We start from the raw sequence: 15180 nt of genomic DNA on the forward strand, positions 1-15180 counted from the left end.
ATACCACCTAGTCTCTCAAAACAGTGCTGTACTTTGTGCTTTGGCATTTGCTCCTTCACTGCCTTTCACCATGTACTCTCATAGCTTTTAAACATGGGCTCTGGACTTGAACTGTATCTAATCCTAGTTTAGTCATTTATTAGCTATGTAACTTAATGCATTTAACATTTCTGTGTTTCAACTTTATTAACTAGGGACAAAAAAAGTATCTCCCTCTGAGGTTATGATGGTGGTAAAGTAGACAAAGTCCTCATTATGTTGCCTGGCATGTGGTAGGCACTGTTACAGTTACAGTTGAGATGTTTAGTCTATTATCATCATGATGGGAAGCATAGCAGTGTGTAGGCAGACATGGTGCTGAAGAAGAAACTGAGAGCTCTACATCTTGATCCGAAGGCATCCAAAGGCAACCGAAGGGGATTGTGTGTCATACTGAGCATAAGAGACCTCAAAGCCTGTGCCCAGTAATACGTCCTCTAACAAGGCCACACCCCCTAATAGGGTCTACTCCCTATGGGCCAAGAATTCAGACACATGAGTCTCTCGGGGCCATGTCTATTAAAACCACCACAGTCCAACCCTCATGCATACAAAGTATGTCCACTATGACTAACTTATACCCCTCAGCAGATGATCTTTCTGTATAGACTTGTATGTCATCACAAAACCAGGTTTTCCTCACTGAAATGTAAGTTCTTTGAAAAGTTTCTAGTGCACGTGCCTTTAATCTCAGCACTTGGGAGGCAGAGGCAGGTCTGTGAGTTCCAGGCTAGCCTAGTCTACAAAGAGTCCAGGACAACCAAAACTACACAAAGAAACCCTGTCTCCAAAAATAAAAAACAAACAAAAACACCAAAACCCCAAAAAGTCCAGGACAGCCAAAGCTACAGAGAAACCATGTCTCAATAAAAAGAAAAAGAAAAAACAGAAAAATAAAACAAAGTTTCTAATGCTATTATACATACATATTGTGCTAAACTTATCATACAGTATCTAAATTTGTTGAAAACTTTGGAATAACATTTAAAATACACATAACTTAGTAGTGTTAAATAGTAGTGTGTTATATTTCTGTTATTTTCAATTTAGGATAAACACCTACAAGAGAAAGCACTTTATCAAAAGGCCCCTAGTGTTTGCTTATAGTTGAGTGAAAAGCTGCTGTGTGGAAGCACTTCAAGTATGCAAGTCATTCAAGAACATATTTTAAATATTTGTCTTAGTTACTATGGCTGTGATGAAATACATGACCAAAAGCAAGTTGGGGAGGAAAGGGTTTATTTGGTTTATACTTCTGTGGGGGTCCCTGCAAACACCAGGGCCAGTAAGTAGCCATCCTTGTGAGGCAAGAAGGAAATCCAGTTCAACGCTATTTAGTTACCTGTGTTGGTTCAAACTTGAGTCTGACGAAGGGCAGTTTATTTTGATCATATTTAAGTACAGTACAACAGTAGAAAAAAGCTTCCTGGTAACAATTGTCACAACAAAGCTTAAGGTGTGACAATACTAAAACTCTTTTGCAGAGGACATATGGCTTCTTCCTAAGAATGGGTTCTATAACTTAGGAACATAGGAGGGCATGTGGTGTGTTCTAGGTCATCATAGATGTCACCAAGCTACAAAGTACATGTGACATCTCCCTTAGGGATGGGTTCTACTGACTGAGAAACAATGCTAAAGATAAAGGACTAGTGAGGAAGTCTGGGATAAACATAACAGTCTGGGGGATTCATGTGCAGCCTGGCCCTACAGCTAGCACAGATCACCAGGGTATTAACTACATCCACTCCCAGCCATCTGGGTGGAAAACAGGTATTCATCTTCTCACTGAGGAGATAACCCTGAGTGTTTAGCATCTTTTGTTTCCCTAGTGCTTATCTGTGAGCACAAGGACCCTTTGCACACTTCCACCTTGTAGTTATTAAAGGAAGTCCGGACAGGAACTCAAAGAGGGCAGAAACATAGAGGCAGGAGCTGAAGCAGGGGCCATGCAGAAGTGCTATTTACTGGCTTGCTCATCCTTTCTTAGAGAACCCAGGACCACTGGTCCAGAAGTGGCATCACCTACAGTGGAATGGGCCCTCCATGATGAATTACTAATTAAGAAAATTCCCTGCAGGATTGCTGACAGCCTGATCTTATGGAACGATTTTTTCAATTGAGGTTCCTTCCTTTCAGATGACTCTAATCTGTGTCAAACTGACATAAAACTAGCCAGTGCATTATACAAAATTCTAATTATTAAACACGGAGTAGGCCAGAAATCTTTATTCCTGAGTAGCATAAATTCAAATAAATGCAAAACCACAACAGAAAAAAAAAGTTCAAAGTTCATCAATATGGAATGAGCAATAGAATGAAGTACACAGGTCCTTGAAAAGTGAGAAGCAGGTAAAGGTATTTGCTGCTAAGTCTGGTGACTCAAGTTTGATCCTGAGAACCTATCTGGTAGGAAAAACTGACTCCTGAATGTTGTCCTTTGACTTGTACATGTTATGCGCACACACACACACACACACACACACACACACGTGCACACACATGCACAACAAATTGCCAAGACTGTCAAAACAAAACAAAACAAACAAACAAAAAAAAAAAAAACACGAAGCAGAACTGGCTATAGTGGCACATGCTTTTAATCTTTAATCCTAGCATCCAGGAGGCAGAAGGTCAGCCTTGGCTACGCAGCTATTTCCAAAATCTAGCCAAGGCTATATATATGGATATATATGAGATATATATACTATCTCAAACAAAACAAAACAAATATGTAGCAGTTTATAAGCTTATGAAGAAGAGATGTCAAAATATAAGTGGAAAGAAATCCTTAGGATACAGGCTTGGTGTAGAGGTATATGCATTTAATCATAGTTCTCAGGAGGCAGAAGCAGGTAGATCTCTGTGAGTTCCAAGCAAGCCTAGTCTACATAGTAAGACCCTATCTCCAAACAAAAATTCTATGCTAAATATATGTAAAGGGTTTCCATTATAGAAAAAAAATGTCTACACACATTTTCAGTAAAAACACAAGTCACTTGTGGAGGGGAAATTGAGTAAATAGAATTTAGGTATGGAAGAAAGACTTTCACTAGACCATGTAGGTATATGGCTATTAAAACTATACATTCATCAGTACCTCTCAGCTATAAACCCTGAAAACTGCAATAGTGACTGTTCTATATGATATACTGCTGAAATAGTGACACACATGTTAAAATAACCAGCCACTCTCTGGTTGTATTTAAGGCCCACTTCATCAGATGGAACCCATACCTGACACTGCTAATGCTGCCAAGAATCTGAGACTAGAGGAAAACCTCATAATATTGTTCTGCAAAATGAACATAGCAGTAGAATGACTCCTAATGACATTTGGACGTAGCCATAGATCAGTGCCTCACTCAGCCCTCATCAGAAAAGCTTCTTGCAATAGCGTGGAGAGAGTGAGGGACTTTAGAGCACTCTGTCCTAAATGGGATATTTTCATCAAAGCCCTCCCTCCACAAGGCTCAGGCATTGGCGCAGAAGAGACAGTGGAAAGACTGTAAGAGCCAGAGGCCATGGATGACTCCAAGGAGAGACAGTGTCTTCCAGACACAACAGAACTCATACATCTGTACTCTCACAGATTGTGGCAGCTTGAGAAAGGCCTACATAGGTTCAAGGCAGATCCTAGCACCAAGGGGAAAGTAGACAGGGGCTCCCACCCCTAACCAAGAAGCTATCTGCAATTGACACCATTGACAAAGGAAAAGTCACTTTTCTTCAATGGGAGTCTTACTGGGTAATAAACAGTATTGGGAGATGGCCAACACAAAATGAACTCAATGGTATTTTTATCAACTTTTTCTCATAATCTTTGATCATTTTTTACTTTATTGGTTTTTTGCTTGCTAGTTTTGATTTTTGTTTTGTGGGGATTTTTGCGTGTGTTTCTTGTTTTTTGTTTGTTTTAAAGAGAGAAAGAACATAAAGTTGGGTGGGCAGAGTGGATAGGGATGTGGGGAGCATCTGGGAAGATCCTTGAACTGTGTTTTCTGGGCTACAGATAACAAGAAAAAAATCATACACACACCAAAAATAAAAATTGAGCTGTGGCCCTGAGTGGGCCCCAAGGTCACATCTTCCTCAGGTCTGTGGTCCTCAGCACTAGCCTGCACAATCTTCCATGGCCTTCCTGCTGCCCACACTGTGGGCCTCTGCTCCCACTCCACTGTGCAAGTTGAGTGGATTGCAGTCATTACGTTTGTTGCCTGGACAGCAGCACTTGGTTACCTGGCTTATATAAAGTTCCACATTAAAGATCATCATACCAAAGCTGTGGTGAACCTTCAGATCCAGAAAGACAACTTAAAGTGGTGCATGCCTTCAACGTGGAGGTTGTAGAAGATAAGGCCTTTATTGATGTTACTGGAGGTCCGAAGTTCCCTGTGATGGGACTCAAAACACAATGAAGAGACTAGAGACAACATGGGACCTCTGATCATCAAGAAAAAAATATACTTAACTGATAGTTTTGATGCTGTGCTCCAGCATTTTGTGATATTGCCTGATTAATTAATTAAAGGCATGCCCAGTCAGAAATTTGTCTTATCCAGTGACTTAGTCAGGGTTTCTATTGCTGCAAGAAAACACCATGACCAAAAACCCAGCTGGGAAAGAAAGGATTTATTCATCTTATACTTCCACATTGCTCTTGAGCACTAAAGTAGGTCAGGACAGGAACTCAAGCAGGGCAAGGCAGGAACTGATGCAAAGGCCACAGAGGAATGTTGTTTACAGGCTTTCTCCTCATGGCTTGCTCAGGCTGCTATCTTATAGAATCCAGGGCCACCAAGCCAGGGATGGCACCCCTCACAATATGCTGAGCCTTCCCCCATTGATAAAATGCCTTACAGCTAAATCTCAGGGAGGCAATTCCTCAACTGAGCCTCCTTCTTCCGATGACTCTAGCTTGTGCCAAGCTGACACACAACCAGCCAGTACATCCAGCAATACTGAAAACCTTGATCTAACAAATTCCAAATACTACCCTCCCATCTAACATACAATCATCATAGTGCCATGTTAAGCTTGGTCAGTCCTAATGGCACCACTAATGGTTGGGTCTCTTGCATTTTCTCACTTGTTATGTTTAAGTTTCTATCCATCACCCAGTTTTATTTCTGACCAGGCATGGAAGATTTTTAGTTTCTGGCTCCTTTTGAACCAGACTTATAACCAGACAAATTAAAAAATTTTCCTATAAGTTTTCTGAAAGGTGCTACTAGAACTTAATTTTACTAGAGATACACACAATAGAGTCCTTATATTATGACAAAACAGGAGCTAATATGAGCAACCTTTAAAGTACATATGAAACCAAGAATCTAAAGCAGTAGCAGATTGTTTAGGACAATTTGGTAAATACAGAGTTTGCTCATTTCTGACTTCTATATCACTTGCATTTGACAAACTTCATCTTTGCTTTGCGTTTATGCCGATTCCCATACCACAAACAGTCACATCATTAGAGGTATCTATCACTAGAGATTTTACTAGAGCTAAGGAAAAAAAAATATTTGCCAAGAGCAAATTTTAATAATGTAGAAATGTGGGTTAGAGCTTTGTTTTTAACGATTCATGTTTATTTTTTAAAAGATTTGCGCTTTACTTTAGGTATACGAGTGTTTTGCTTGCATGTATGTCTGTGTACATTCCTGGTGCCCAGAGTTCAGAAGAGGACATCAGAACCCCTGGACCTGATAGTTGTCAACTACCATGTGGGTGCTAGGAATTGAACCTAGGTCCTCTGTAAGAAACACATGCTTCTAACTACTGAACTCTGCAGTCACAAAGATCTAGGCTCCTGATTTGGATAATTGAGTTTTTTTAAAAACTTGTGTTTTTTTTTTTTTTTTTTTTGTTGTTGTTTTGTTTTTTGATGGGGAAACATACTTACGAATTTAAGAATGGGTCTATTATTTAAATCTATTTGCCATCATCTTCTAGAATTTCTTGCTAAGTCTCCTTTGAAATGCCAGTTGTAGTCTTAGACAACTTGTCTTCATGGTTTTCAAATGTTTATATATTTGGTTTTTTGAGAGAGTTTCTCTTTGTAATAGCTCTGGCTGTCCTGGAACTCTTACAAAGCAGGCTCACCTCAAACTCACAGAGATCTGCTTGTCTTTGTCTCTTGAGAGCTGGAATTAAAAGTGTGTGCCACTAAACCTGGCTAAATTTCTGTTTATTATTACAGCTCTTCAGACAGGATGCCAAATCTTTGTTTTAGGGTTTCTTGGAACCCCACCCCACTTCCATTACTTGGCTTTTTACTTAAGAAATTAAAACCCTGCAAATTTTAGAGGTTTTAAGCTGACCAGATTTAGACTTTAATTCCTCAATTTCATTCCCTCTGTTTAATAGAAAAATTTGTGTTATTAAAAACAGGCAAGTCGAACATGGTGACACACGCCTTTAATCCCAGCACTCGGGAGGCAGAGGCAGAAGGATTGCTGTGAGTTTGAGGCCAGCCTGGTTTACAAAGTGAGTCCAGGACAGCCAAGGCTACACAGAGAAATCCTGTCTCAAAAATAAAAATAAAAATAAATAAGAAACAAAAAAAATAAATTAAAACAATTCAAAAGGTAAAGTTCAATAGCATCACCACATTTCAAGGGATTTTCCTATAAATGTAGGATTGAAAGATGACACTTCTAGGAAAGAAAGAATTTTAATTTAGTTTTGGGAATATTTCATTTTACCACAATAAAATAGCTTGTTTACAAACATATCTATAACTGTTTCAAATTTTATTGATTAAAAAAAAAATTTTTTGAGGGTTTTCCCTGCATTTTTGTGTGTTCATCACATGCTTGGCTGGTAACTTTTAGAGGTCAGGAGGGCATCCATCTCATTCCTTGGAACTGAAGTTACAGGTTGTGAGCCACTATGTTGGTGTGAGGAACTGAACCCTGGTCCTCTGTAAGAGCAACAAGTGCTCTAAACCTCTGAGCCATCTCTTTAGCGCTATAAACCTCACTTAATGGAAAGGATTCATTGTCCTTATATTAAAGAGCTTCAGTGAACTTGTTTGCTCTTACTGGTTTTATGTGAACTACAGCCAAATTTGTCTTATTATCCTTAATTTTTAGTTCGGTAAAGTCAATGACTTTTAATCAAAACATTTTAGTGGCTTTTTCTGTTTTGTTGTTTTTTAATGACAGGGTTCCTCTGTGTAGCCCTGGCTGTCCTGGAACTCACTCTATAGACCAGGCTGGTCTCCAACTCATAGCCAATGCTTCCCAAGTGCTGAAATTAAAGGTGTGTGCCACCATCACCTGGCAATCAAAGCATCTTTTAACTACATGCCTAAATATCAGTTCAAATGTAATACTGTAAAATGGGAGATCACATTCTTTCAGATGGTTCTTTGTGAGCTTGTTAACCTTCAGCAATACTACCATCATGTACCAGAGTAAAAGCATGTGCTTTTACTTTAATCTTATCATGTGTTCCACAGCTTATTTTTTACTTTGAAATAGGTTACATTTTTGGACATTGGGCTATGTAGCTCAGATAGGCTTCAAACTGTGCTCCTCCTCCCTCAGCCTCCCCATGGCTAGGGCTACAAACAGGTATCACTGTGCCCCATGATTACTTTCATTCTCTCTCTTTCCTGATAGGATCTCCTATAGTCCATTTTAATGTCAAACAAACAGAACTTCTCATCCTCCCAACCCTACCTTTCAAGTGCCAGAATTATAGGCATGTGTCAACACACCCAATTTTTTATGTACTAGTGCTTGAACTTAGGGTTTTGTCTATGTTAGGCAGACATTTTACCAAATGAGCCACAGCCCTAGCCCCGAAGACATTTCTACTGGCAACTGTCTAATCTCCCTATAAGTACTTCAAATTAGTTTTGTACTGAGGGGTCATCTCATGTGGTACTTTGTCTACCAAGTGTGCTATTGCCAGACATGGTTTTGTACAATGTCTTTCTTTTTCCAGTTTTATTTCTTTTGTCACATGCTCTAAGTAATTTGGTTAATTTTCCACTCTCAACCCCTACCTTTTTGTGGGAAAGAGGTATGTGGTATCCATGCTTTCAAAATTCACATCTAGAGAACAAGCCATAAAGCAAAGATAGAAATTGCTTTGCTACAGAAATTATTTGTTGGTTTGATACTTGACACTTTTGGCTAAATTAGTCAAACACTTTTAATATCAAACACTTTTAATATCAAACATAAACCGACAGGAAAAGGCTTTCTAAAAAAAATTAATTAAGGGATGCGGGTATAGCTAGGTATATTTTCCTAGTATACCTGATGTCCTGGAGTTGACTCCCAGCAATCCCTCCATTGTATATTATATAGGTGTAAATACTATATTATTTGACCCTAAGAATTCAGGTTTTGTTTTTTAATAAATGTGACATCTGAAACATGTGAGTCTTTATGTAGACAAGTAGAACAGAATAAGGAACCCTGGTGGTGACGTAAATGTCTTATAATACCAAAAATGTATTACATAAAAGCTATAATTACAAATAAAAACAAATTCTTATCCCATTACAAAAATAATTTTCTTAACACTTGGGAGATAGAGGTAGGAGGATCAATCTCACCTATGTTCAATTCTTGTCTCAAAAAACCAAAACACATATGCAAAAAAAAAAAATATATAACTTAAATGTTCTACCAGAAACAAAATGTTGCACAATTGGTCATTTTCTTTGCCTTATGTTTGTGTATGTGCATATGCCACGGGTATATATGTGGAGGTCAGAGGACAATTTGGAAGTCAGTTCTCTTTTTCTACTACATGGATTCTGGGATGAGAACTCAGGTCATTGGGCATGGCAGAAAGTTACATTGTCCTCTAAGTCATTGCACTGGCCCCTACTTGTTAAAATATTTATTTTTACAGGTCATTGTGGCACATCCTAGCACTTAGGAGGCAGAGGGAGAGTTCTCTGTGAGCAGGGTCTCCAGCACAATGAAACCTTGTTTCAAAACAATCTTTCTTTTTTTAAATTATGTGTATGCATATGTGGCTTTATGGTTGTGTGGACAGGTGCTTAAAGGCCAGAAATGGGAATTATAGGTGGTTGTGAGCTCCGTGGTGTAGATGCTGATAACTGAACTCGGTTCTTTTTACTTATTATGTATACACTCTTCTGTCTGCATATACACCTGCATACCAGAAGAGGGCACCAGATCTCACTATAGATGGCTGTGAGCCACCATGTGATTGCTGGGAATTGAACTCAGGACCTTTGGAAGAACCACCAGTGCTCTAAACTGCTGAGCTCTCTCCAGCCTCCTGAACTCAGATCTTTACAGAGACATTCCTCCAGCCCCACTTTTAAATCTGTGAAAGTTTTTTTGGTCTGATTTGGCTTATGAAAATGTTCTGACAGGCATCTAGAAGTTTATTTTAGCCACTTAAAAGAATTGCATCAGCAGTGCAATTCTTTTTCTGTGGTTATAGCAATAATGGTCCTTAAACATTTAACCTGGAAGTGTTTCATTTTGAAAAAGCTTAAAATTTTTAAATATGGTGGTTTGAATAGGAACGACCCCCAAAGAATCATGTGTATGAACACTTGGCCCATATGGAGTGGCCTTGTTAGTGTTAACTGTGGGAGTGGGTTTTGAGGCCTCTTATGCTCAAGCTCAGCTCAGAGCAACAGTCTCCTGATGTCTAAGGATCAAAAGCTCTTTCTCCAGCACCCTGTTTGCCTGCATGCTACCATGGTTCTTGCCAAAATGATAATGGACTAAACCTTTGAAGCTGTAATCCAGCCCCAAATTTAATCTTTTCCTTTATAAAAGATGCTGTGGTCATGTTGTCACTTCACAGCAATGACACCCTAATGACACTAAGTTAGCCAAGCTGGTCTTGAATTCCTAATCCTTGTGCCTTATCCTTCCATGAAGCTAAGATGATACGTTGATGCCACTAGGCCTGCAACTTTCAACCACTTGTTAAAGCTGTTTAAATTTTTTTTGTCTGTTTGTACCTGTTTTCTAATCACATCTGGACTCCTGAAGAGATGCACACATCTGGAATACTAGTTTCAATAGAAATGACGGTGGCTAGGAGGTAGTGGTGCACAACTTTAATCCCAGCACTTTGGAGGCAGAGGCAGATGGAGATCTAGGAGTTCGAAGCCAGCCTGGTCTAGAGTGAGCTCCAGGACAGCCAGTTACACAGAAAATTTCTCTCAAAAAACAAATTCCCCCCCAAACCCAGTACAGTAGTAATTCTATTATTTAGTGGTACAGTGGGTGTAGACGTACTAAGTCCTCTACCACTAAATCAGATCTCAGGGGCATTTTTTTTTTAAACAAAGTTGTGTTAAGTTCTGCCTTGACCTTGACCCATGCAAGCACTGTGATCTTAAACTATTAAGTAGCTGGCCATATAGGTCATCAACAATAGTGATTCTTGATAATCCAACCCCTTTGGTTGAAGCAACTTCAGAGTTCACAACCAATACATTTTAAATGAAATGGCTTGTAAGTTGAAATCTTTATTGAACATTTTTCAGATGAGTTGTGAAAATAATACAATTTTGATTAGTTTGAAACCGTGGATTTCTGCTTAAAGGAGTTGAATTCTTCAAGTTGAACCTTCAACCCCAAATGGGAAGGGGTTAGGGAGACAGGATCACATGTATCTCAGGCTTCAAACTAGATACATTAATGAGGATGACCATGACTATAAAATGGAGCCTTCTGATTGCACTTCTCAAGTGCTGTGTGAGAAGCGCTATGTACCACTAGGCCCAGCTTATGAGTTCTAAGGATCGAAAAACTCCAGCTTCTTGAATGCTAGTCAAGCACCTTAAAGAGAACTACAATTCCCAGCTTATACTCTCCTTTTTAAAAAGGTCGAGATTGCCAAGTGTGGTGGTGTACACCTTTAATCCCAGCATGCAGGAGGCAAAGACAAAACAGACCACTGGGCTTCAGGGAAACAGGGACTACATATTAGACAATCTTTTAAAACAAACGTGATCAAATACTGGGTTTACAGGACTCTGTCAGTACAATTCTTAAAATTTTCTACACATGTATTATACTTTATAAGGATTTATGATAAGATCTTAGTCATAAAATTTTTATTTTTTGTTTTTAATTTTTTCTTAGACATAAAATAGTTTAAGATGATGCAATGAAATACCAAGGTTTCTACTAATACATTAGACAACTGAAGGTTGAATACTGAATGTTAACTTCAGTTGACTGTACTGTACACTTCCATACTGACGAAACTAAATATTTTATGTTTAATTTTTGAAACAGAATACTGTTAGGCTGTAAAAATAAATGAATGAATGAATCACAATTGCTCTCCTTACCTCAGTCCCAGAGTACTGGGATTACAAGTATGCACTATTAATATTTATGCTACTCTCCAAGGTACAGTACAGATCATTTTTCTGTTTGTTAAGGAAAAGTAAACAAATGAAATTTTGTATAATGGCCGAGTTAAACATAAAATTCCAGAATTGCATGTTAACACAGAATTTTCTATGTATCTTTAAGTTGTCCTTTTGGCTTGCATCATGTTATACTAAATATTTAAAAAATGTGTTTTTTGGAAGTTGACTCATATCCAGGACTAAAAATTTCAGGACATAACAGAGTCTACTTCTCAAATTTGGTTAAACTTTACAGCTAACCAGCAGCACAGCCAATTTTTAAGACCACCTTGAACTCTAGGATAGAAAAGTTTAACTTGTTTACATTGTTATTTCCCTGGAAAAGTTAACAAGCTAACAGGTATTTCTTTTTCAGCAAACTTTTCCCCACAAAATACATGTTTTAGTGCTAGGGAACAAATCTCTGCTTTGCACACAAATAACTTATACTGTATTATGCCCATCCACTCTTGTTTATTTTGATGTCCTTCTTTACTATCAAGAAGTATATATATATATATATATATATATATATATATATATACTTATATATATATATATACTTATATATATATATATATATATTGTGATAGGGTTCTCTGCGCAGCCTTGGCTGTCTAGTACGACCTTTAGTGCCTAGATTTACTGTGAAAGGCAGAATGAAACCAGCAAGTAAGCAGTTCTAGAAACTGACAGGAAGTACTCAAGAGTATTACTCGGTGTTTGTATGTGCTGTTTAGATCATTAATGACAAGTGTTGTATCTTAGAAAATGATGAGCTCCCAAAGAGATGTATTGTAGTCAAGTGGGATAAAACTGATATACTTTATTATCTAGAAATTACCAATTCTGACTTTAAGTAGCACATGAATATTGCGGATACTTTTTTCTAGAGGAAGAGTATGCTGCTGGGGGACCTGACCCACAAGAATCTAAGCAGTGGGACACTAAGCACCACTATGTAGTAGTTATGACGTGTGCTTGAGAGTGCTACATATAAGCTTATCTTTAAAGGCATTTTTAAAATGTCAAGTTTAATCTAAAGTATTATCTTTCTTATTTCTATTACAATAAAAAGTGGGTAATACGTGAAGACCTGAATTTGGTCCCTGAAACAGCAGATTACATTTTTGGGAATTTTGATGTCCAAGCTGTGTCACATTTCTCATTTCAAAAGATGCCTTTAAAATGTGCTTTTCCTTTCTCATCAATTCTAAAGTCCTTATGAAATAGTCATTACTATATGCATACTCCATAGTTGGTAGATAAGCTTTTAGAGTTTATTTGCCTCCCAGAAGCTTACTTACCTCACTTTTGCCCTTCAGTGCAATAAACGAACCCCATTTGTTCCCCCAGATAGCCTTTTAGTTCCTCTGGCTATTCCTTAAGATATCTGAGTATTTCATGTTCTTCCCCCTTTTGTTCAATAAATAGTTGGTTCACACTCATATTCTACATTAGCCTTAGAGAAAGACTTCTAGTCACATGGCTTATGAAGACAAAAGTTTATCAGCAATAGCTTAATTTGTGTAAATGAAGAATTTTTCTGCTAGTTTTTCAGAATCAAGAATTCAAGTTCAAACCATCAATTCAACTAGACAGAAATCAAGTGTATGAAATGAGAACATGATTGAGCCCAGGTATGGCTGAGGAGAGGGTTTTTTTTTGGGGGGGGGAGTAGGGGGGGTTCAAAACAGGGTTTTCTGTGTAATAACATTAGTTGTTCTGGAGTTTGCTTCCACCTACCTCCTGGAATTAAAGGAATGGGCCACCACCAGGTGAGGAGAGGGTTTTTATTGTAGATTTTGAAGGAGAGTATAGCCAGGAATGTCTAGAAGATCAGGGAGAGAAAGCACTGCCAACAGAATGAGCTTGGTCATGGGAAAGCAGAGCAAGAGAGGACTGAGAGCCAAAAAAAAGTGCATGGCCTAGATGGCATGGTTATATAGGAATGAAAAGATGGGGAAAGGGAAGCCTATGACTTAGAGAAGTTTAGGGTAGGGGTAGGATGAGACAAGCTGGGGAGCCCAGTATGCCAGCATAGGTTCTAGAACAGGTATTTTCTATGCTGAGAGCTTGGAGGCTAGCATACTCTTTAGTAATCTAGTAGACACCACAGTTAGTCATTTGCCCTCAATCTCTTTTAGACCTGACAACAAATATTTAAAGCCATTGCAATTTTTTTCTGGATTTATACCAACACAGAACTTCTAGGGAGAACAAGTTACTGTATTTAAAATCATCACAAAGTCCCTGAGGTACATCAACACAGCACTTTCTAGAAAGAACAAGTTACTGATTTTTTTTTTTCAGGACTTAATTCTGATCTCAAACTTGAGCTCTTCCTGCTAAAGCCTTTCAAGTGCTAGGATTAAAAATGTGCATCCCAAATTTTGGCCAATGTATCAATTTATAAAACTATAAACACACTTTACCTTTCTATATTTTTCAGAATATTTATGTTAAAAAAGATTTATTTATTATGTATATAGTATTCTGCCTGCACACCAGAAGGCGGCACCAGATCTCAATACAGATGGCTATGAGGCACCATGTGGTTGCTGGGAATTGAACACTGGATCTCTGGAAGTGCAGCCAGTGCTCTTAACCTCGGAGCCATCTCTCTAGCCTCCTCTTTCTTAAACTTAAAATATTTAGGATAATTTCACCTTTTTTTATGTTTTCCATACTATTATACTATTAACTCACAGGTAAATCTTGTTTCTATCAGCTGAAGCTAAAAAGGATAGTGTGTAACTTGAGAACTTACCAAGCATGTCTGAAGCTCTAGGTTTGAGCTCTGGCAAAAAAAAAAAACAAAAAAAACAAAAAAACAATACCGGGGCTGGAGAGACAGCTCAGCAGTTAAGAGCACATGCTGTTCTTGAGAAGACCCAGGTTTGGTTCCCAGAACCCACATATGGCTCACAACTGCTCATAACTCCAGTGCCAGGGAATCCCATACCTTCTAAACTCCTGGGCACGAAATAGACAGGTGGTAGACAGATGTGCATGTGAGCAAGCACACATTATATAAAAATGAAATCTAAGGGAAAAAAAAAAACAGCAAAAAACAAAAAACTACGAGCTGGGTACAGTGGCACACAACTGTGGTCCCGGCACTCTGAGAGGCAGAGGCAGGCAGATCCCTGTGAGTTGAGGCCAGCCTGATCTACAAAATGAGTCCAAGAGAGACAAGGCTACACAGAAAAACCCTGTTATGGAAACAAACAAAATGAAAAACTAACAAAAGGAGTCCAATCATCTAGAAGAACACAAAGCTTATTGCTTTTATTTTGGGTTTTCTATTTTTGAGATAGTTTCTTGCTCTGTTGCACAAGGCTAATGAATCCTAAATTTTACTGCATAATGAATCAGTTTTACTGCATTAACAAGTATTTACAAATAAAAACTAATCCAAATTTAGCTAGGCAAGGTGGTTATATGCCTCTAATCCTAGCATTTGGGTGTCAAAGGCAGGTAGATTTTTAAAATTCAAGGCCAGCCTTGTCTACATAGTGAGTTCTGGGCCAGCCACAGCTAAAGAGAACAGGTCCCTGACTCTCAAAATAGAATTTGATTTATTTACCTTATTAATGGTTTTCAAAACAACAGATTTACCTACCATTTTTCTTTAATAACTTTTGAGGTTTTGAAGGCTACAAGAATGAATGATAGTGGAATCTCTCGATTAAGAATTCAAAAAGTGGGGCTTAAGTGCTTAAGTTGTTAATGCTTTTGCAGAGGATTAGAGATCAGTT

General features: G+C 38.3%; 1 pseudogene; it reads left to right on the top strand.

The window, feature by feature from the left end:
* Window positions 1–551: 551 nt before the first annotated feature.
* LOC110555229 (CDGSH iron-sulfur domain-containing protein 1-like) lies at window positions 552–4560 on the top strand (annotated as a pseudogene).
* Window positions 4561–15180: the final 10620 nt, after the last annotated feature.

This window comes from Meriones unguiculatus, chromosome 9 (assembly GCF_030254825.1).
Source record: "Meriones unguiculatus strain TT.TT164.6M chromosome 9, Bangor_MerUng_6.1, whole genome shotgun sequence".
Classification (NCBI taxonomy): domain Eukaryota; kingdom Metazoa; phylum Chordata; class Mammalia; order Rodentia; family Muridae; genus Meriones; species Meriones unguiculatus.